Genomic DNA, 21864 nt, shown 5'->3' with positions numbered 1-21864 from the left:
TATGAATCGTGCATGCATACTTTCTACATAGAATAATCAAGGCATAGTTTTTAGAAGAACCATGACTGAGCTACTATACTATTTTGTATATGTAGTGTAAAATAAGTACCTGACTACATTTGGGAACAACTGAACCAAAGTAATTCACTTCTTAAATTTATTTATATATTTGCATTTTCCCCTTTTATGAACTTTGCATATAAACTCCACCGTGTAAAAGATTTTATTTAAAAGTTGACTCTCCCTTCATTAACAGATAGCCTAGCAGATAGAAACAAGGTAACTAGCCCTACAACTTTTCAATAACATATCCAAAATCTCACTAAGTAACTGTAAAAGAAGATTATCGCATTTTCATTTTATAAATCGATATTTAATTAATATTACTGGTTCCACATCTAGTCACAATGGGACAATTGTGTAGGGTTTACTTTCCCACTGTAAGTGGCTATGTTGTTTTTGTTGGGTACATTTGAGTTGATTTTCAACTCATAGTGACCACATGTGAACCGCTGCATAGAGTTTTCTAGGCTGTAATCTTTGTAGAAGCAGATTGCCAGCTCTTTTTCCAAGAGAGCCACTGGGTGTGTTCAAACCACCAACCTTTCGGTTAGCAGAGGAACGTTTAACTGTTGTACCACCAGGGCTCCTGTAAACAACTATAGACTTGGGCAAAATATAAAATTCAAAACTTTTCAGACATTGTACAACAGGTAGCAAAGGTCCTAGATTATTGAGAGAAATGAGAGAAATGAGACACATGAGCCTGAAATTTCCACCTATAGCATTTTCTGACTACAGAACAAAGGTGTAAAGCCCAAGTGGAGAATAGTTTTCTTGCTCAGCTGGGAAGGTAGAAATAGAAATTTGAGACTGCTGAAGAAGTTGGAATTTGTGGATTACATTGGAAACTAGAGAACTGCACAGAGAGGTGTCCTTAAAGTCTTCCAAAGGTCCCTCTTGAATTCTTGACGGAAAGACTGGCTGTGCATGCACGTGAGACACTGAGAATTTAAAAAATAGCAGTTGTTACAGGGCAGAGAGTTGAATACATACCTAGAGGGTACACAGAGCTGGGTGCCTGGACTTTCCATCCTTCCAGGGTGGAGACACCTCTGAGATATTCTGAGCTGGAGACTGCAGAAAGTCTATGCTCTAGGAGTAGGGACCATGCCCTAAAGCAGGATTAGCAACGTTTTTTGTGTAAAGAGCCAGACAGTAAATATTTTAGGATTTCATAGTAATATGGTCTCCCTTGCAATTACTCAACTTTACAGTTGTAGTGTAAATAAACCACAAATTATATGTAAACAAATTAAAATGGTTATGTTCCCCCTCAAAAAAAAAGATTATTAAAAAAGCACAACGGACTGTGGGCTATATTGGGCCCATAGGATGTAGTTTGTAGTTTCTAGTCCTGGAGCATGTGCTATATCCTAGGTCTGAGCACAAAGCCTCAATACACTTTCCCTAACACTCAGAGTGCCTTGGAAGAAAGGCCTGGTGACCTACTGCCAAAAAATCAGCCACTGAAAATCTTTCAGATCCTACAGACTACGCATGGGATCTCCATGGATCCACATTAATTTGACAGCAACTGGTTTTTTGCATTTCTTTTTTCTTTTTAACAAAGCCTGACACTGTCAATAGATTCTTCACTCATTTAGCTGTCTTCCAGAACAAAGAGCAGCACCTTTTAAAGAAAGATGATGTAATCTAGACTGCTTACAAGGATCAGCATAAAATAGACAAAATTTTAGAAGTGCAAAGAATCAGAAAATGTAACTCAGAAAAAAATAAGTCGATATAAATGGACCCTCTGATGACCCAGGTGTTGGATTTAGAAGACAAAGACTTAAAAATGACAATTAAACATATATTCAATAATTTAATGAAAAAGGAATATATTATCAATGAGTATATTATCAGTAAACAGATCTAAAATGTCAGCAAAAAAATTATATATATATATATATATGTAAGTAGGCATTCTTGAACTGAAAGCTATAATGTCTGATATGAAAAGTTCACTGGGTAGGCTTAGCAACACACAGGCACAGAAAGTTCACTGACCCTTTCCTTAGATCAATATGTCAAGGATCTTAAATAGAGCATTCGGGTAAACTTTATCAAGTTTGTAAACACCTATTCATCTAGGTGTAACAAAGACACTTCTCAGGCTCCCTGGGCTGGGTGCACCCTTCTTCATTAAGGAGTTCTTTTTGTTCCTTCAGATGTGCATCTCTGAGTGAGCAAAAGTCAAAGGACTGGAAGGATCATAATAGACCCCATATAACTTCAGCATGCATAAATATTACAGGTCAGAAAATGTAATAACCAGCTATGAGGCCCACAGATACACTCTAAGAACTCTATAAACCTTACATATGCCTTTATATACTGCAATGTCTCAGGCAGGCTATGGATTACTGAGAAAAGTCTTCTTTCCACTCACTCACATGTACCACATTGTAAAGTTAAATAAAGTTCTTGACTTATTTAAGAAAGTGTATAGAAGTCCTGTCTCGTTTCTGTGATCAGTTGCAAATAGGATCTCTGTGATCCACAGGGTTTTCATTGGTTGATTTTCAGAAGTAGATCACCAGGCCTTTCCTCCTAGTCCATCTTAGTCTGGAAGTGCCACTGAAACTTGTTCAGCATCATCATAACAACATACATGCATCCACTGACAGGATGGCACAGCACTGGGGAGCATTTCATTCCATTGTCCATGGGGTTGCCATGAGTTCAGGGCTGACAGGGTGCCAGTTAACAATAACAACAACAACAACAGGAACCCTGCTGAAGCAGGTGGCCACATGGCACAGGAACAGTTGCAGCTGGTCAGACAAAACTTCCTCAGAACCCATCAGTCCAGAACAGAAACTTAGAACTGCCAGTGAACACAGTCCTCGCAGAGTGGAGTCTGGCAGGTTCTGAGAAGCATAAGTTGGTGCTGCAGTAAAATTCTTATGTTCCTAGGGCCTAAATAGTTATTCAGGAAGGACTTTTCAAACAATCTAGGCACTTAATTCTTCACTGAAGATTCTTTAGACATAGGACTGTCCTGATTCTCATAGGAGTCTAACTCACCGTCAGGGGCCATGTATTCAACAGGGTGAAATATCAGAGTCAGCACCCAGACTTTCCTGTTTGCTTTCTCCTCCTGAAAGTGGTCCTTAAGGTGGTTTCCCTTATCTACGCAAGCAGTTTGACCAATTATTGACTGGACACTCCCATAGCCCCTCACCCCACTATAAAGTCATATACATGTCTCTGTGTGTATGTATATACAAATATATATATATTTCACAGATTACATAAGTACATACATGTATATATGCATATTTATAGTCACAGATTTTGTGTAAATATGTACCAGCCATCTAGGTAACATTTAGCCAACAGGTTGATGTTTTACTGTAAATTTCATGGGTGGAAATTAATCCTGGGAATCTGGAAAATGCAAGGACATTTAGTTATAATTTTCCCCACATTTGAACATACATATATGTGTATGTGTGCATATGCAGGTGACACAACCTTATTTGCTGAAAATGAAGAAGATTTGAAACACTTACTGATGAAATCAAGATCAATCCTTCAGTATGGATTGTACCTCAACATAAAGAAAAGAAAAATCCTCACAACTGGATCAATATGCAACATCATGATAAATGGAGAAAATATTGAAGTTCCCAAGGATTTCATTTTATTTGGATCCACAATCAATGCCCTTGGAAGCAACCGTCAAGAAATCAAAAGAAGCATTGCATTGGACAAATCTGCTGCAAAAGGCCTCTTTAAAGTGTTAAAAAGCAAAGATGTCATTTTGAAGACTACACTGTACCTGATCCAAGCCATGGTGTTTTCAATCCCCTCATATGCATGCACAAACTGGACAATGAATAAGGAAGACTGAAGAATTGATGCCTTTGAATTATTGCCTTGATAAAGAATATTGACTATACCATGGACTCCCAAAAGAACAAAAAATTTTGTCTTGAAATAAGTACAGCCGGAATGCTCATTAGAAGCAAAGATGGCGAGACTTCACCTCACATACTTTGGACGTGTTAATCAGGAAGGACAAGTCCCTGGAGAAGGACATTATTCTTGTTAAAGTAGAGGGCTAGCGAAAGAGAGGGAGACCCTCAACAAGATGGACTAACACAGTGCCTGTAACAATGGGCTCAAGCATAGCAACCACTGTGAGGATGGTACAGGACTGGCAATGTTTTGTTGTGCTGTACACAGGATGGCTATGAGTTAGAACCAACTTCACAGTACCTAACAACAACAACACACACATACATACATTTTTGACAGTATTTTATAAAGCCCTTGTGCATATTTGATGGTATTTTATAATGTTATGGACCCTGATACAAAGACTATTTTTACAGGAGACGTGGCCTAGTTTAAATCCTTCATCTGCAGGTACTGTTTGGCATAAAATTGCTTGCTGCCAGAGCATGACTATGTTGCTCTAAAAAAAAAAAAAAAAATTGCTGTCAAGCCAATTCCAACTGACACTGACCCTATAACTTCCTAAAATCCTGATTAAACTTTTCATTAACTTAACAGGATATTGCTAAATGACATTAAGTTTTTGTTTTTAGTTTGATAAGCAAATGCTTAGTGTTTTCCGACTCTTACCATTTTCCAAATATGTAGTCCTTTTGCAACATAGTGAAAGATTCATTGCACAATTATTTGGTGTAGTTATATACCCATCAAAGTACAGTGTTTCTTGCTAAACATCTTTTTTTTTTTTTTTTAGTATTGAAGGAAATGTCTTTAGAATCTACAGAAGAGATACCAGTAAGTTGTTTTATAATCCTCAGGGGGGCATATGATAGCCAAGTCATTAATTATTTACCAAGTTTCTACTCTGGACCTACTACCATTTTCAGTGCCAAACATGTAAATACAATTATCCCTTAGCAGACTCATTACACTTGAACAATCAACTTATCTCTACATAAAAGAAACAGAGTTCGGTAGAACTTAATGACTCCTTAAGAGAGAGTTGATAGTAGATCATATAAAAGTTATTATATTTTAATAATGATAAGTACTTTAGCAAGAGATAAAAATTTACATAAGATAAAATCTATTTGAACTTGACCATCTGTAAATGAGAAGTTTTCTAATAATATTAACTGTAGTTTCCTTAATGTCTTCGATAAATAGGCCATAAATAAGTAAATATATAGGATATTATTGTTACAGTAATCTTGCTGTTGTTATATATAATCTTGATTAGGATAAAAGAATTCCATTGCATAATTGGGAATAAGACTTAAAATGCCAGTATTCTGGAAGATGAAGACAGTGTCATGTGTAAGTCAGAGTAAAATTGACTGACAATCTATCATTTCATAAGCCCAGGTTTTAGCTGCTGGGAAGTCTCTAGGCACCAACAGAGGGGCTGGAGGATGAGGTAGGGGACCGAAAGCCGAATTACTTCTCTTTCAGTACATTGCTTAGGGACAGCCTGAGAAGAGTCATAATTTGACTTGCTGTTTTTGTCCCTCAATGACTTTGAGTTACCTGGAGGACACCAGTAAATATTAAACAATAAATGTACATCCATCTTTTTATTCATAAAGGGAACACTGAAATATGTATGGGGAAAAATTACAACTCTGAGCTTTGTGTCTTTTCCAGGTATACCAGCATTTGCCTGCTTCGCAAGGATTAATTTCAAGCTGTGGAATTTACATGGGACCATCATCCTGGCAGCTAAATGTTACCTAAGTGGTTGTTGCATATTTAAACCAAGTTTCAGCATAATCAGTTGTTCACATACACCAAGGAGAGGAGCCATGGAGTATTCCTTTGTGGACTGAGCAGACTTTGGAAGATGACATTAAATATGCAGTAAAACTCACAATGAATCCTAAAGGGGAAAGAAACAAACAAAAAAAAAAACTTTTACTGCAAATTTCTGAAAAATATGAAGTCTCTGGGATTTCTCTAAACCCTTTTCTATGTTATTTTTCTTGTGAGTAAATAGGGGCAATTTAGGAAAATGGTAAAAATAAAGGTCAATTAAAAGGTATTTTATACAGAATCATCAATGCATACAGAATAATATAGCAATTTGGATATTCAGACAGGGCCCTAGACTTAGATGTTTCGTGTGCTTGAGTGACAAGAATCAGAAATATGGATTAGCAGTGAAAATGCAGAAGAACTATAGGTAGCCACTTCCACTGGCCCTACACAGATCTTTAGGTAATATTTTCTTTTATTTAATGGAACTATGCCACTGCAATTTAAAGTCATTTCTGTTTACTCCTCAGAAAGGAAAGATGTCATCAGCAGTCGCCTGAGTGCAATGAAAAACTTACTTGACCATTTTTTGTTGTTGTTGTTGGTGCAAATAAACCTAATATCTCTTTTTATTATTATTTTTATTGTGCTTTAAGTGAAAGTTTACAAATCAAGTCAGTCTCTCACACAAAAACTCATATACACCTTGCTACTTACTCCCAATTGCTCTCCCTCTAATGAGACAGTCCGCTCCCTCCCTCCACTCTCTCTTTTCCTGTACATTTCACCAGTTTCTGACCCCATCTACCCTTTCATCTCCCTCCAGGCAGGAGATGCCAACATAGTCTCAAGTGTCCACCTGATCCAAGAAGCTCACTCATCACCAGCATCCTTCTCCAACCCATTGTCCAGCCTAATCCCTGTATGAAGAGTTTGCTTTGGGAATGGTTCCTGTCCTGGGCCAACAGAAGGTCTGGGGGCCATGACGACCACGGTCCTTCTAGTCTCAGTCAGACCATTAAGTCTGATCTTTTTTTCGAGAATTTGGGGTCTGCATCCCACTACTCTCCTGCTCCCTCAGGGGTTCTGTGTTGTGTTCCCTGTCAGGGCAGTCATTGGTTGTAACTGGGCACCATCTAGTTCTCCTGGTCTCAGGCTGTTGTAGTCTCTGGTTTATGTGGCCCTTTCTGTCTCTTGGGCTCGTAATTACCTTGTGTCATTTGTGTTCTTCATTCTCCTTTGATCCAGGTGGGTTGAGACCAATTGATGCATCTTAGATGGCTGCTTGCTAGGGTTTAAGACCCCAGATGCCACTCTTCAAAATGGGATGCAGAATGTTTTCTTAATAGATTTTATTATGCCAGTTGACTTAGATGTCCCCTGAAACCATGGTCCCCAAACCCGTGCCCCTGTTACGCCGGGCTTTGAAGCATTCAGTTTATTCAGGAAACTTCTTTTCTTTTGGTTTAGTCCAGTTGTGCTGACCTCGCCTGTATTGTGTTTTGTCTTTCCTGTCACCTAAAGTAGTTCTTATTTACTATCTAATTAGCGAATTCTCCTTTCCCAACCTCCCTCCCTCCCCCATCTCATGCCCATCAAAGAATATTTTCTTCTCAGTTTAAACTATTTCTCAAGTTCTTATAATAGTGGTCTTACACAATATTTGTCCTTTTGCAGCTGACTACTGTCACTCAGCATAATGCCTTCCAGTTTCCTCCATGTTATGAAATGTTTCACAGATTCCTCACTGTTCTTTGTTGATGCTTAATATTCCATTGTGTGAATATACCATAATTTATTTATCCATTCATCCGTTGATGGACACCTTGGTTGCTTCCAGCTTTTTGCTATTGTAAACAGTGCTGCAATGAACATGGATGTGCATATATCTGTTCGCGTAAAGGCTGTAATTTCTCCAAGATATATACCAAGGAGTGGGATTGCTGGATCTTAAGGTAGTTCTATTTCTAGCTTTTTAAGTAAGTGCCAAGTAGATTTCCAAAGTACTTGTACCATTTTACATCCCCACCAGCAGTGTAGAAGTGTTCCAATCTCTCCACAGCCTCTCCAACATTTATTGAGTTTTTTGGATTAATGCCAGCCTTGTTGGAGTGAGATGGAATCTCATTGTAGTTTTGATTTTCATTTCTCTAATGGCTAATGATCGTGAACATTTCCTCAGGTATCTGTTGGCTACCTGAATGTCTTCTTTAGTGAAGTGTCTTTTCATATCTTTTGCCCATTTTTTAATTGGGTTTTCTTTTTGTAGTTGAGTTTTTGCAGTATCATGTAGATTTTAGAGATCATGCACCGATCAGAAATGTCATAGCGAAAAACTTTTTCCCAGTCTGTAGGTAGTCTTTTTACTCTTTTGGTGAAGTCTTTGGATGAACATAGGTGTTTGATTTTCAGGAGCTCCCAGTTATCTACTTTTTCTTCTGCACTGTTAGTAATGTTTTGTATGCTGTTTATGCCATGTATTAGGGCTCCTAACGTTGTCCGTAATTTTTCTTCCATGACCTTTATCTTTTTAGATTTTATATTTAAGTCTTTGATCCATTTTGAGCTCGTTTTGTGCATGGGGTGAGTTATGGGTCTTGTTCCTTTTTTTTTGCAGGTGGATACCCAGTTATGCCAGTACCATTTGTTAAAAAGGCTGTCTTTTCCCCATTTAACTGTTTTGGGGCCTTTGTCAAATATCAGCTGCTCATTTATGGATGGATTTATGTCTGGATTTTCAATTCTGTTCCATTGGTCTAGTATGTGTTGTACCAGTACCTAAACCTAATGTCTTTAAAGTTTTCTCATACATTTTTCCATCCTTAAAATATTTCCATCTATGTTCCCTGTCTTCCCTGAAATCTCTCTATTCTACTCTTTGATTCTCCCTAGGATAGACATAATGTTAGTACTAAACCCATGGCCAGAAATTTTGCAAAGATACATAAATGTAGGTGTGCTCTCTACTGGTCAGCAGCTCTTGAATTTATAACGATGGAGAAACCAGGTCTAGTGGTCTCAGGCTTTTGAGGCATTTGGAGTCTTTATCACAAAATGTGTACATATGAAGAGAAGAAATGTTCTCCCAGACTGATGTTAAACTTTTTGAAGTAAAAATCATTATAATGAAAGGAATAGATAAGGAAGCCTGGAGAGCCATCCTGGGAAGTGATTTCTCATCCTTAGAACCTCAGGCATTTTTCACTTACCAGCCTGGGCTTGAGCCATTAGGAAACATTTGAACTCTGACACCATTTATTTCCTCAGTCACAACCTGATTGCAATATAGTTTTCAAAGTACTTTCCATTCTGATTGAAAAATGATTAGCCATAGTAAACTGTGATGTGGATCTCTGGAGCAAGTACTGGTTAAATGTAAATGGAGCAATTCTCCCTACAGCCCACTCATCATTTGATAAGCTAAACATTGGAGTTCTTCCCTTTAGAGTGGGAGACATTTAACTCTCTCATAGTATAGAAGGAGTCCCTGGGTGGGGCAGATGGTTAAGGACTGGACTACTAGCTGAAAGATGGGTGGTACAAACCTATCCAGAAGCACATAGGGACACTGGCCTGGTGATCTGCTTTCAAAAGGTCACAGCTTTGGAAACTGTATGGAGCAGTTCTAGTCTGCACACATGAGGTCATCATGAGTTGAAATCGACTTGAAAGCAACCATCAACATGGTATTGGGCAGTAAAGAGAACTGAGAATTTTAATATTCCGTTAATATAGTAGTTTTGTGTGTGTGTGTGTGTGTGTGTGTTTTAATATTGTGGGATACAGACATAATTTGGGCCTCTTCTTTTTGCTTTTTCACTAGGAGGTTTTTTGGGTTTTTTTTGAACATTTATTGTGCTTTAGGCGAAAGTTTACATAGCAAATTAATTTTCTATTCAAGAACTCATAAAACAAGTTGTTCTGTGACATTGGTTCCAATCTCTGCAATGTCTCAGCGCTGTCCCCATTTTCACCCTGGGTTCCCTGTTTCCATGCATCTATTTTCCCTGCCCTTTCCTGCCTTCTTTGTTTCTGGGCAAATGTTGCCCTTTTGGTCTCCTATAGTCCATTGTTCTAGGAGCACATTCCTCACGGGTGTCACTAGTTTGTTTTATAGGCCAATCTATTATTGGGTTTTGAGGTGGTCTCCGGGAGTGTCTTCAGTTCAACATTAGATGGATGACTTAGGGCAATAGGCTCGGGGGTTTCTCCAGTCTCTATCAGACCAGTAAGTCTGTTCTTTTTTATAAATTTGAGTTTTGTTCTACATTTTTCTCCCATTCTAACCAGGACCTTTTCCCTGTTCAGAGTGGTCAGCAGTGGTAGCTGGGCACCATCTAGTTCTTCCAGTCTCAGGCTAGAGGAGGCTGTGGTTCATGTGGTGCTTTAGTCCCTTGGACTAATTACTTCCTTAAGCATTTGGTTTTCTTCACTCTCCTTTGCTCTGGGCAGGAAGAGACCAAGAGTTGTATCATAGCAAGATTTTAAGGCCCCAGAGGCTACTAGGATGTAGAATATTGTCTTTATGTACTATGTTATGCCAGTTGACCTAGATGTCCCCTGAGACTATGGTCCTTTGCCTTCAAGCCCAGTAGCCCATTCCTGCAAGATGTTTGGTTATGTCTAAGAAGTTTCCATAGCTATGCCCCATATGTACCCTATTCTATATACGAATATACATGCAGCATGTACAAATATGTATGCAGAGAAATCCACAACCATACCTATATACGCATGTGGGTGTAGTCCCATACCACCCCCCACACCTATTTAGCATACATATCTGCTTATGTATTCACTCATGAATTATTGTTTGTTATTACTGTTGTTGTGGGATTGTATGTTATAGTATTTACCAGAGTTGTCCTTTATTCTTGCATACCTCTCAGTGTCTTCCTTTGCCTTGGCCATATTGTGCTGACTTCCCGCATATTGTGTATGCTTTTCCCTTCACCAGAATCAACAAGTGCGTCGTTTCTAATCAGTGATTCTCCCTCCCTCCTCTTCCCATCACTGGTAACCATGAGAATGTATCTTTCTATTTGTAAATCTATTCTTGGCTTTTTGTAATAGTGATTTCATACAATATTTGTCTTTTTGTGATTGACTTATTTCTTTCAGCATAATGTCCTCCAGATTCATTCATGTCTTGAGATGTTTGGCAGATTCATCATTATTCTTTATCATTGCTTAGCATTCCACAGTATTATGTGCCACAATTTGTTTATCCATTTATTCACACTTAAGTTGTTTCCATCTTTTTGCTATTGTGAATAATGCTGCAATGACCATGTGTGTGCATATGTCTAATCATGCCACAGCTCTTATTTCTCTAGGATATATACGTAGGAGTGGGATTGCTGGATTGTACAGTATTTGATTATTTCTAGCTTTTTAAGGCAGTGTCACACCATTTTCCATAGGGGTTGTACCATTTTATAGTCCTACCAGCAGTGTATAAGAGTTCTAATCTCCCCACACCTCAGCAGCATTTGTCATTTTCTGTTTTGTTTTTTTTTTAAATCGGTGCCATTATTGTCAGGGTGAGGTGGTATCTCATTGTAGTTTTGATTTAAATCTCTCTAATGACTAATGATTGTGAGCATCTTTTCATGTGTATCCTAGCCTCATGAATGTCTTCTTTGGTGAATGTCTTCTTTCATGTCTTTTTCCCACTTTTAAATTGTATTATTTGTCTTTTTGTTCTTGAAGTGTTGGAGTTTTCTATAAATTTTAGAGAATAAACCCTTGGCAGATATGTTGTTGTCAACATTTCTTTCCCCAGTCTGTAGGTTCTCCTTTTATTCTTCTGGTAAAGTCTTTTAATGAGCATAACTATTTAATTTTTAGGAAGTCTCAGTTAGTCTTGTGCTGTTTGTGCATTTTTTGGTTATGTGTGATATTCTATTTATGCCAGGGATTAAGGCCCCTATTTGCTAGGAACTTTTTAAATTGATTGACTGATTCATTCTCTTTCAGCACTCAACTCATATACTATTTCCCTCCGCACAACAGGTAATCATTTAAGCAGATAAATATCTGCTTGTTTGTATATCTTCTTGAAATACATGTGCCCTTGTTTTGTGTGGCTAATCCTAGGTGGCACAGACGGTTAAACACTCAACTATTAATAAAAAGATTAGTGGTTTGAACCCACCCAAAGATGCCTTGGAAGAAAGACTTGGTGATCTGCCAGTGAAAGGTCATAGCACTGAAAAACCCTATGGATCACAGTTCTACTCTTCAAGACATGAGATGGCTGTAAGTCGACATGAACTCTATGGCAATTAGTTTTGTCTTGTGTATACACATTTTAATTTACATTAATGATACTGTGCTATAAATCCCATTATCTTTCTTATTCTTTCATATTTTTTGTACTCAGTGCTATGTTTTTAAGTTACATCTGTATTGGTGTAGATATCGCTTATCCTTTGCTTTTATTGGTATTGGGCAGCATGACAATTAACTATCCAGTAGAACTAAAAAACCGGGTTGTCTCCAACTATCTTCTGTTCAAACAATATTTTGTGACTTCTTTGCAATACACCTGTGAGTAAAAATTTCTTCTTATTAAAAATCTGATTAAAAATTTAGACTCTGTAATGCCAGATTACTCTCCAGAAAGGCTGCACAAATAGAAACTTCCTTTAGTCATGGAAGGAGTCCCATATCTTCACATCTTGTCAATGCTTGATAATATACAGCTGTTTAATTTTTCTTAGTCTGATGTAAAAAAAAAAAAAGTCTGTTTTATTGTTAATGATTTTCATTTATCTGAATGCTAATGAATATAAACTTCTCTCCATATGCTTGTTAGCTTAAGTTATCACCCCACATTCTATGCTCATCTTTCTGTATTAGTGGCTATCTTTTTCATATAGTTTTATAGGAGATCCTAATATATTCTAGAAATTAATTTAGACATCGCAAATATCTTCTCCCATTTGTCATCTGTGTACTATTTCTGTTTCCTTCATTGTATAAAATTCCTTAATGTTGAAGTAATAAAAATCAATCATTTTATTTATCTTAGATTTCATGCTTTTGAAGTTTTGTTGTAAAATTATTTCTTGTTTTCTTCATTTTGAAAATGCTCTCCTACGTGATGTTCCATTAACTTTATAGTTTTGCTTTTTGCTTTTAGGTGTTCATACAGACATATATCTATTCTCATTTTTCACCACTCATCTGTCAGTTTATCATAGTGTGGTGGCTTGTGTGTTGCTGTGATGCTGGAAGGTATTCTACTGGTATTTCAAATATCAGCAGGGTCATAGGTGGATGTGAGCCAGTGGAGCTTCCAGAATAAGCCAGACTAGGAAGAAATACCTGTCAGTCTACTGGAAAAATTGGTTTGTGAAAACCTTATGACTAGCGGTACCTACAAGGAAGTTCCTACAAGAAAAAGCAGTTAATACCACTGTTATTAAAATTGGTCATTTTGAGTCAATCATTTGGTTTACTTGACCTTGGTGATAGAAATGATGCCAGAGACTCCACAACAGAATTTTGCAAGACCAATGACTTCTTCATTGCAAATTCCTTTTTTCACCAACATAAACTGCGACTATATGCATGGACCTTGCCAATGGAACACACAGGAATCAAATCGAATACATCCACAGAAAGAGATGATGGAAAAAGCACAATATCATCAGGCAGAACAATGCCAGGGGCCAACTACAGAACAGACATTAACTGCTCATATGCAAATTCAAGTTGAAGCTGAAGAAAATTAAAACAAGTCCATGAGAGCCAAAATGTGACTTTGAGTATATCTCACCTAAATTTAGAGGTTATCTCAAGAAAAGATTTGACACATTGAAAATTAATGACTGAAGACCATAGAAGCTGCAGAATGACATCAACGACATCCTACATGAAGAAAGCAAGACATAGTTAAAAAAAAAGAAAAAGAAAGAAAGAAAAGGCCGAAAAGACTCTGAAACTTGCTCTTGAATGCAGAGTACCAAAAAAAAAAAAAACAAACCCAGTGCCGTCGAGTCGATTCCGACTCATGGCGACCCTATAGGACAGAGTAGAACTGCCCCATAGAGTTTCCAAGGAGCGCCTGGTGGATTCGAACTGCTGATCCTTTGATTAGCAGCCATAGCACTTAACCACTACACCAGCAGGGTTTCCAGAATGCAGAGTAGCTAAAGCAAATGGAAGAAATAGTGAAGCAAAAGAGCTGAACAGAAAATTTCCAAGGGTGGTTCGAGAAGACAAAGTAAAGTATTATAATGAAATGTGCAAAAACTAGGAGTTACAAAACCAAAAAGAAGAATACATATGGCATTTCTCAAGCTGAAAGAACAGAAGAAAAAATTTAATCCTCGAATTGCAACATTGAAGGATTCTGTGGACAAAATATTGAACAACAGAGGAAGCATCAAAAGAAGATAAAAGGAATATAGTGTCACTGTACCAAAAAGAATTGCTCAACGTTCGCTCATTTCAGGAGGTAGCGTATGATCAAGAACCAATGGTACTGAAAGAAGTCCAAGCTGTACTGAAAGCATTGGTGAAAAACAAGGCTCCAGGAATTGATGAAATACAAATTGATACATTGCAACAAAGGGATGGAACCCTAGAGGTGCTCATTCTTCTATGCCAAAAATTTGGAAGACAGCTACTTGGCCAACTGACTGGAATAGATCCATATTTGTGCCCATTCCGAAGAAAGGTGATCCAACAGAAAGTGGAAATTATCAAACAATATCATTAATATCACATGTAAGCCAAATGTCTTTGAAGATCATTCAAAAATAGTTGCAGGAGTACATGGGCTGGGAACTGCCAGAGATCCAAGCTGGATTCAGAAGGGGACATGGAACAAAAGATATCATTGCTGGTGTCAGATGGATCTTGGCTGAAAGCAAAGAATACCAGAAAGATGTTTACCTGTGTTTTATTGACTATGCAAAGCCATTCTACTGTGTGGATCACAGCAAATTATGGATAACATTGCAAACAATGGGAATTCTGGAACACTTAATTATGTTCATAAGGAACCTGTACATAGACCAAGAGGCAATTGTTTGAACAGAATAAGGGGATACTGCGTGGCTTAAAGTTAGGAAAGGTATTTGTCAGGGTGGTAGCCTTTCATCATGCTTATTAAGTCTGTATGCTTACCAAATAATCCGAGAAACTGGACTATATGAAGAAGAACGGGGCACCGGGATTGGAAGAAAACTCATTAACAAAACTGCATTATGCAGATGATACAACCTTGTTTGCTGAAAGTGAAGAGGACACAAAGCACTTACTGATGAAGATCAGAGACTACAGAATTCAGTATGGATTACACTTCAACACAAAGAAAGCAAAAATCCTCACAGCTGGACCAATAATTTTAATAGAATCAAATAGTGTATTTTTAGTTTTATTAATTTCATTAATATTTCATGCATTTAAAAAAAATCTCACCCCTAGAGTTCAGCATTTTCTTTTCTAAAAATGAATTTTTCAAAGGCCTCTGGAGTCAGAGACTAAAGTATTTGGGTTGAAATTCCATTACTAATTCATTAACTATACTCATTTAAAAAGAAAAAGCGGACTTGTTTTTCACTTAAAACTTTCATTAGTAATTTCATAGTCTGTATGTATCTCTCAGAATCTCTCAGATATATGACTATACATATATTGTATCTAAACAACAAAAACAAAAATAACTGCCTATTTCCATAAAGAATATAATTTTTTAAGTTCACTCTCTCCAGACAAATCTCTCACAAATTTAATCAATATGACACTGAATGATTGGCTAAACATTTTACTTTCAAACAAATAAATTAGGTTGTGGATAAAAAAAAAAGTCTTTAAATCTTTGAATCAAAGGTTAGTATTCCCCTTTCTTTACAATATTCATGTTACTCCTTGAATTAAGTAATAGCATTATTACCCCACTGACTGACTATGGCACAATACTAGATTTTAATTTTACTTTATATCACATTATTAAAAAAAAATTGTTGTTTGTGGAATATTATCTTAGAATAGAATCTGAATAAGATCTATTCTTCTCCAAGTTTTTTTTTTTTATATTGGATAGTTTTTACTTTTAATTATGCTTCCGATTGTTTAATTCTACTAATTGAATTTCATCTATTATCACAGGTCTATATTTTCTAAACTTTCTCTGGATATCTGATATATTTTATTTTTTTTTTTTACTTTTCTAAATTATCACTTAAGTTATCATTTAAAATTTCAATGATGTTGAATTTTTCACTCTATTTCCTATTTATAATGAAAATTGACCTTACCAGCATGCTGAAATAAAACTTATGAATTGGTGTACTTACAGACTGTCTAGCAATTTAATTTTCATTAATAAATTTATATAGACTTATAAAATCATGGAAACCCTGGTGGTGTAGTAGTTAAGTGCTACTGATGCTAACCAAAAGGTCGGGAGTTTGAATCCACCAGGCACTCCTTGGAAACTCTGTGGGGCAGTTCTACTCTGTCCCATAGGGTCACTATGAGTTGGAATTGACTTGATGGCGATGGATTTTTTTTTTTTTTTTTGGTTTTATAAATGTACAGAATTAGGAATACTATGAACTGTGATTTTTTTTATCTTCCTATTATTAGGCAACACCATATTTAAACTCTTAAAAAATTTATGGAGAGAGAGTAGTGATAGGAGGTTACATTTTAGAGATCTTCCTGGATTATAACCTCTCAGTTTTCCTTATTAATTTGTTTCAATTTTTAATAGACTCATTAAAAAGCTTTGAGTTTGTTATCTATCCTAATTGGTTCAAATACTGTGTTTATTAGAATTATTCATATTTATTTTAATTTGCTTTTTAATTAATTTATTCAATGAATATGTATTGAGCAACTATTTTGTGTGTTGCAATATTTTAGATAGTTTGGATAAATTAGTAATGAAAGATAAAAGACATAGACAGGTGATGGTGTAATTAATTTGATTCTATAAGTTAAAAAATAATAAACAAAAATCAACTATAACTAGAAAAAGTTTTGGTGACAAACACAACTGAATTTTCATAGACCTCATTGTTCGAAACAGAGGGGTATATCTTCCTAGTAGTGAGTTCTTATGTCATGAGCCTCAGTGAGTATGTTCTGAGAGGAAATAAATAACATGGTCTATCTAAATAGGAGCGTTGGTGGTGCAATGGTTAAGCACCCGGCTGCTAACCAAAAGGGTCAACAATTGGAGCCCACCAACTACTCTATGGGAAAAAAGACTTGGCGATCTGCTCCTGTAAAGCTTACAGCCTAGGAAACCCTATGGGACAGTTCTACTCTGTCATATTTGATCGTTATGAGTCAGATTCGACTCCACGGCATACAATAATAACAACAATCTGAACAGAAAAGAAGCAATGTTTGCTTAACAGGACTTTCCACGTAGGCATGTATCACGCTGCATCAGTTCTGAAAATACTACATATTTTAAAATAAACTTTTAAAAAATAACTTTATGTTTACAAAAAAGTTACAAAGATAGTCCAAAGAGTTTCTGTTTATCCCCTCCTAGTATCCCCTACTATTAACAGTGTATATTATTGTGGCCGAGTTCTCAAACTGATAGTGGCACACTACTATTACCTACATTTCAGTTTATTTGGATTTAAACTTTTTTTTTCGTTAACGTCCTCTTTCTTTGCAAGAATCCAATTCAGAGTTTCACATTGCATTTAGTTGTCATGAATCCCCATTCTCAGATTGGTACATGATAGCTTCTGTCTTTTCTTCTTTTTTCATGACTTTGACAATCTTGTGATATCCTGGTCAGGTGTCATATAGAATACACCCCCATCTGGATTCGTTTGATGTTTTTCTAATGATTAGACTGCAGTTCTACGTTTTCGAACAGAATGCTACATAGGTGAAGTAAGCTTCTCATTACATCATGCCAGGGATACATGGAATCCACATGACACTACAGGGGATGCTGACTATCATCACTTGGTTAAAGTAGTATTTACCACGTACCTCCAATGTACTGTTTTTCCCTTTCTCTACCCTATTTCTCCCCCACATGTCTGTCAGTTTGTCATACTGTGGCGCTTGAATGTTGCTATGACGCTTGAAGCTATGCCATTAGCAGGATCACCCATAGTTGACAGGTTATAGTAGTGCTTCCAAAATAAGACATACTAGGAAAAAGGACCTGGCAGTCTACTTCTGAAAAAAATTAACCAGTGAAAACCTTATCAATAGCAGTGGAACACTGTCTGGTATAGTGCCAGAAGATGAGCCCCTCAGGTTGGAAAGCACTCAAAATATGATTGGGGAAGAGCTGCCTCCTCAAAGTAGAGTCAATGTTAATGACCTGGATGAATTCAAGCTTTCAGGACCTTCATTCGCTGATGTGGCATGACTTAAAATGAGGAGAAACGGCTACATACATCCATTAGTAATAAGGACATGGAATGTGAGAAATATGAATCTCGAAAAATTGGAAATCGTCAAAAATAAAATGAAACATATAAACAATGATATCCTAGGCATTCGTGAGCTGAAATGGACTGGTACTGGCCATTTTGAATCTAACAATCATATGGTCTACTATGCCAGGTGCAACAAAATGATGAGGAATGGTGTTGCATTCATCCTCAAAAAGAACCTTTCGAGATCTATCCTGAAGTACAATGCTGTCGGTGATAGGATAATACCTATATGCCTACACGGAAGACCACTTAATAGGACTATTATTCAAATTTATGCACCAGGCACTAAGGCCAAAATGAAGAAATTGAAGATTTTTACCAACTTTTGGAGTCTGAAATTGATCAAATTTGCAGTCAAGATGCATTTATAATTACTGGTGATTGGAATGCAAAAGTTGGAAACAAATAAGGAATAGTAGTTGGAAAATATAGCCTTGGTGTTAGAAACATTGCTGGAGACTGCATGACAGAGTTTTGCAAGATCAACAACTTCTTCACTGCAAATACCTTTTCTCAACAACGTGGATGGCGACTATATATCTGGACATCACTGGATGGAATATACAGGAATCAAATCGACTACGTCTGTGGAAAAAGATGATGGAAAACTCAATATCATTAGTCAAAACAAGCCCAGGGGCTGACTGTGGAACAGACCATCAATTGCTCCCATGCAAGTTCAAGTTGAAGTTGAAGAAAATTAAAACAAGTCTACGAGAGCCAAAGTACAACCTTGAATGTATCCCACCTGAATTTAGAGACCATCTCAAGAATAGAATTGATGCTTTTGAAACTAATGCCTGAAGACCAGATGAGTTGTGGACTCACATCAAGGACATCATACATGAAGAAAGCAAGAGACAGTTAAAAAAAATAAGAAAGAAAAGACCAAAATGGATGTCAGAAGAAACTCTGAAACTTGCTGCTGAACATAGAGTAGCTAAAGTGAAAGGAAGACATGATAAGTAAAAGAACTGAACAGAAGATTTCAAAGGGCTGCTCAAGAAGACAAAGTAATATAATGAAATGTCCAAAGACTTGGAGTTAGAAAATCAAAAAGGAATGAACATGCTCCCCATTTCTCAAGCTGAAAGAACTGAAGAAAAAATTCAAGCCTCCAGTTGCAATACTGAAGGATTCTACAGGGAAAATATTAAATGATGCAGGAAGCATCATAAGAAGATGGAAAGAATACAGAGTCACCGTACCAAAAAGAATTGGTCAATGTTCAACCATTTTAGAAGGTAGCATATGATCAGAAACTAATGGCACTGAGAAGTTCAAGCTGCACTGAAGGCGTTGGCTAAAAACAAGGCTCCAGGAAAATGACAGAATACCAGCTGAGATGTTTCAACAAACGGATGCAGCACTTGAATATTCCATGGACTGCTAGAAGAAAAATAAATCTCTCTTGGAAGAAGTACATCCAGAATGCTCACTAGAAGCAAGGATGACAAGACTTTGTGTCACATATTTTGGACATGCTATATCAGAAAGGATCAGTCCCTGGAGAGGGGCATCATGCTTGGTAAAATAGATGGTGGTCAGAGAAAAAGAGGAAGACCCTTGTCGTGGATTGAATTGTGTCCCCCTAAAATATGTGTCAACATGTTTAGTCCATGATTCCCACTATTGTGTGGTTGTCCTCTATTTTGTGATTTTCCTATGTGTTATAAATCATAATCTCTGCCCGTGGTTAAAGAGCATTAGGATGGGAAATAACACCCTTGCTCAGGTCACATCCTTTATCCAATGTAAAGGGAGTTTCCCTGGCGTGTGGCCTGTACCACCTTTTATCTTACAAGAGATAAAATTAAAGGGAGGTAAGCAGAGAGTGGGAACCTCATACTACCAAGAAATCAGTGCTGGGAGCAGAGCATGTCCTTTGGACCTGGGGTCCCTGCACAGAGAAGCTCCTAGTCCAGGTGAAGACTGACGAGAAGGCAGACAGAGAAAGAAAGCCTTCCCTTGGATCTGACAACCTGAATTTGGACTTTTAGCTGACTTTACTGAGAAGAAATAAATTTTTCTTTGTTAAAGCCATTCACTTTTGGTATTTCTGTTACAGCAGCACTAAGTGACCAAGACAACCCTCAATGAGATGGACTGACACAGTGGCTGCAACAATGGGCTCAAGCATAACAAAGATTGTGAGGATGGCACAGGACAGGGCAGTGTTTTGTTCTGTTGTACATGGGGTCGCTATGAGTTGGAACCGACACGGCCCCTAACAACAACAACGCCATCCTATTCCTTGGAGGCTAGTCTCAAGTCTAGCCTACTGGAGACAGGGAAGGTGGGAATTAAGTTCCACCTCCCGGAGTAGGGGAGTATCTACATACATTTAGAATTCTGTAAGCAACATTTTTCTCTTCTCCCCAACTTATATACCAATATGTTCTTTAAAACTCAAATCAATTCACTTTGAAACCATCATATTAGCAATGATTTCCATTACTTGGTTGCATCAGGTCCTCAATTTAATTAGCTGAATGGAAAACAAATCATTATGAACATTATTGCTTATTATATATATTAAGAAAATGTCACACTATTATGACACAATTGCCATTTAAAATTCTCCCTGTCATCTGCTTCAAGGGTGTAGTAAAATGCCACTGAAATGGTAATTTTGGAACTCGTAAGATATTTTACCTAAAATATGCATAACTGGACACACATTTACATATAAATGCATTACGAGGAAAAGGTGCATTTCCATGTGAGTTCTACAGTGCTGATGCGTACAGATAGCCTAATCTCCTTGTGGTAGGAAGTGTCTGCTTTATATTACTTCTGAGACTACAAAGGTACAGTGGAGGTAAATTAAAAGCTGATAGAAAATTCAATGACTGTAAAACTGACTGTGAACTTCTCCTTCACATAAACTGTAACAAACAAAACTCCCTAATACTCTGGAATTGCTCCGTATTGTCCGTGTTTTTGTTCGACACTGTACCAGGGATTCTTTAACATAAGGGTATTTAAACTGTGTGATATTTTTAAAGGAGCACTTAATAAGCTACACTGATAAAAATGAAACAATAAACTCAAAGTCATTAATGCAAATTTAGTAGCTCATTTCTGGTCTGAATTGCCTTTGATATAGGATTTTAAGGATTATAGCTGGATATAAAGAAGATTGTGGCTGAAGCAGCTCAAATTTCACTCTGGTTCTCATTTGGGCTCTTTTTTTTTTCTAATTAGTCATGTATATATTTTCTTTCATAGTTGGAACTTACATAAATTTCTATCATATTAAATCCTTAAGATTTTCATTGGAAAACTATACATGTTCTTTTTAGTTAAGAAACAAGTTTGGCATAATTCTTTATTGGATGGATAGATAAAGAACAGAAAACTTCTAGAAAGTTTCAGAGATTAACTCTACGATAAGACACTTACTTGTTGGCGCTTTAAAGGCAATACTTTTATTTCAGTCAAACCAGTTATGTTGTCTGGTTTCTTTGCTTAGAAGTGTGTTCCATGGTTCTTATCTTTGAAAATTTTCACATATTGAAATATTTGTAAATACAAAAATAAATACATAAGACACTAGAAAATATAGTTTTAGAGAATTTATTAATAATTTTGAATTTGTTTTGAATAGGTATTGAATTCTCATAAAAAAATCAAAACCAAG

Source organism: Elephas maximus, chromosome 8 (assembly GCF_024166365.1).
Source record: "Elephas maximus indicus isolate mEleMax1 chromosome 8, mEleMax1 primary haplotype, whole genome shotgun sequence".
Classification (NCBI taxonomy): Eukaryota; Metazoa; Chordata; class Mammalia; order Proboscidea; family Elephantidae; genus Elephas; species Elephas maximus.
The sequence above is the reverse complement of the archived record's forward strand: the minus strand, read 5'-3'. Positions refer to the sequence as shown.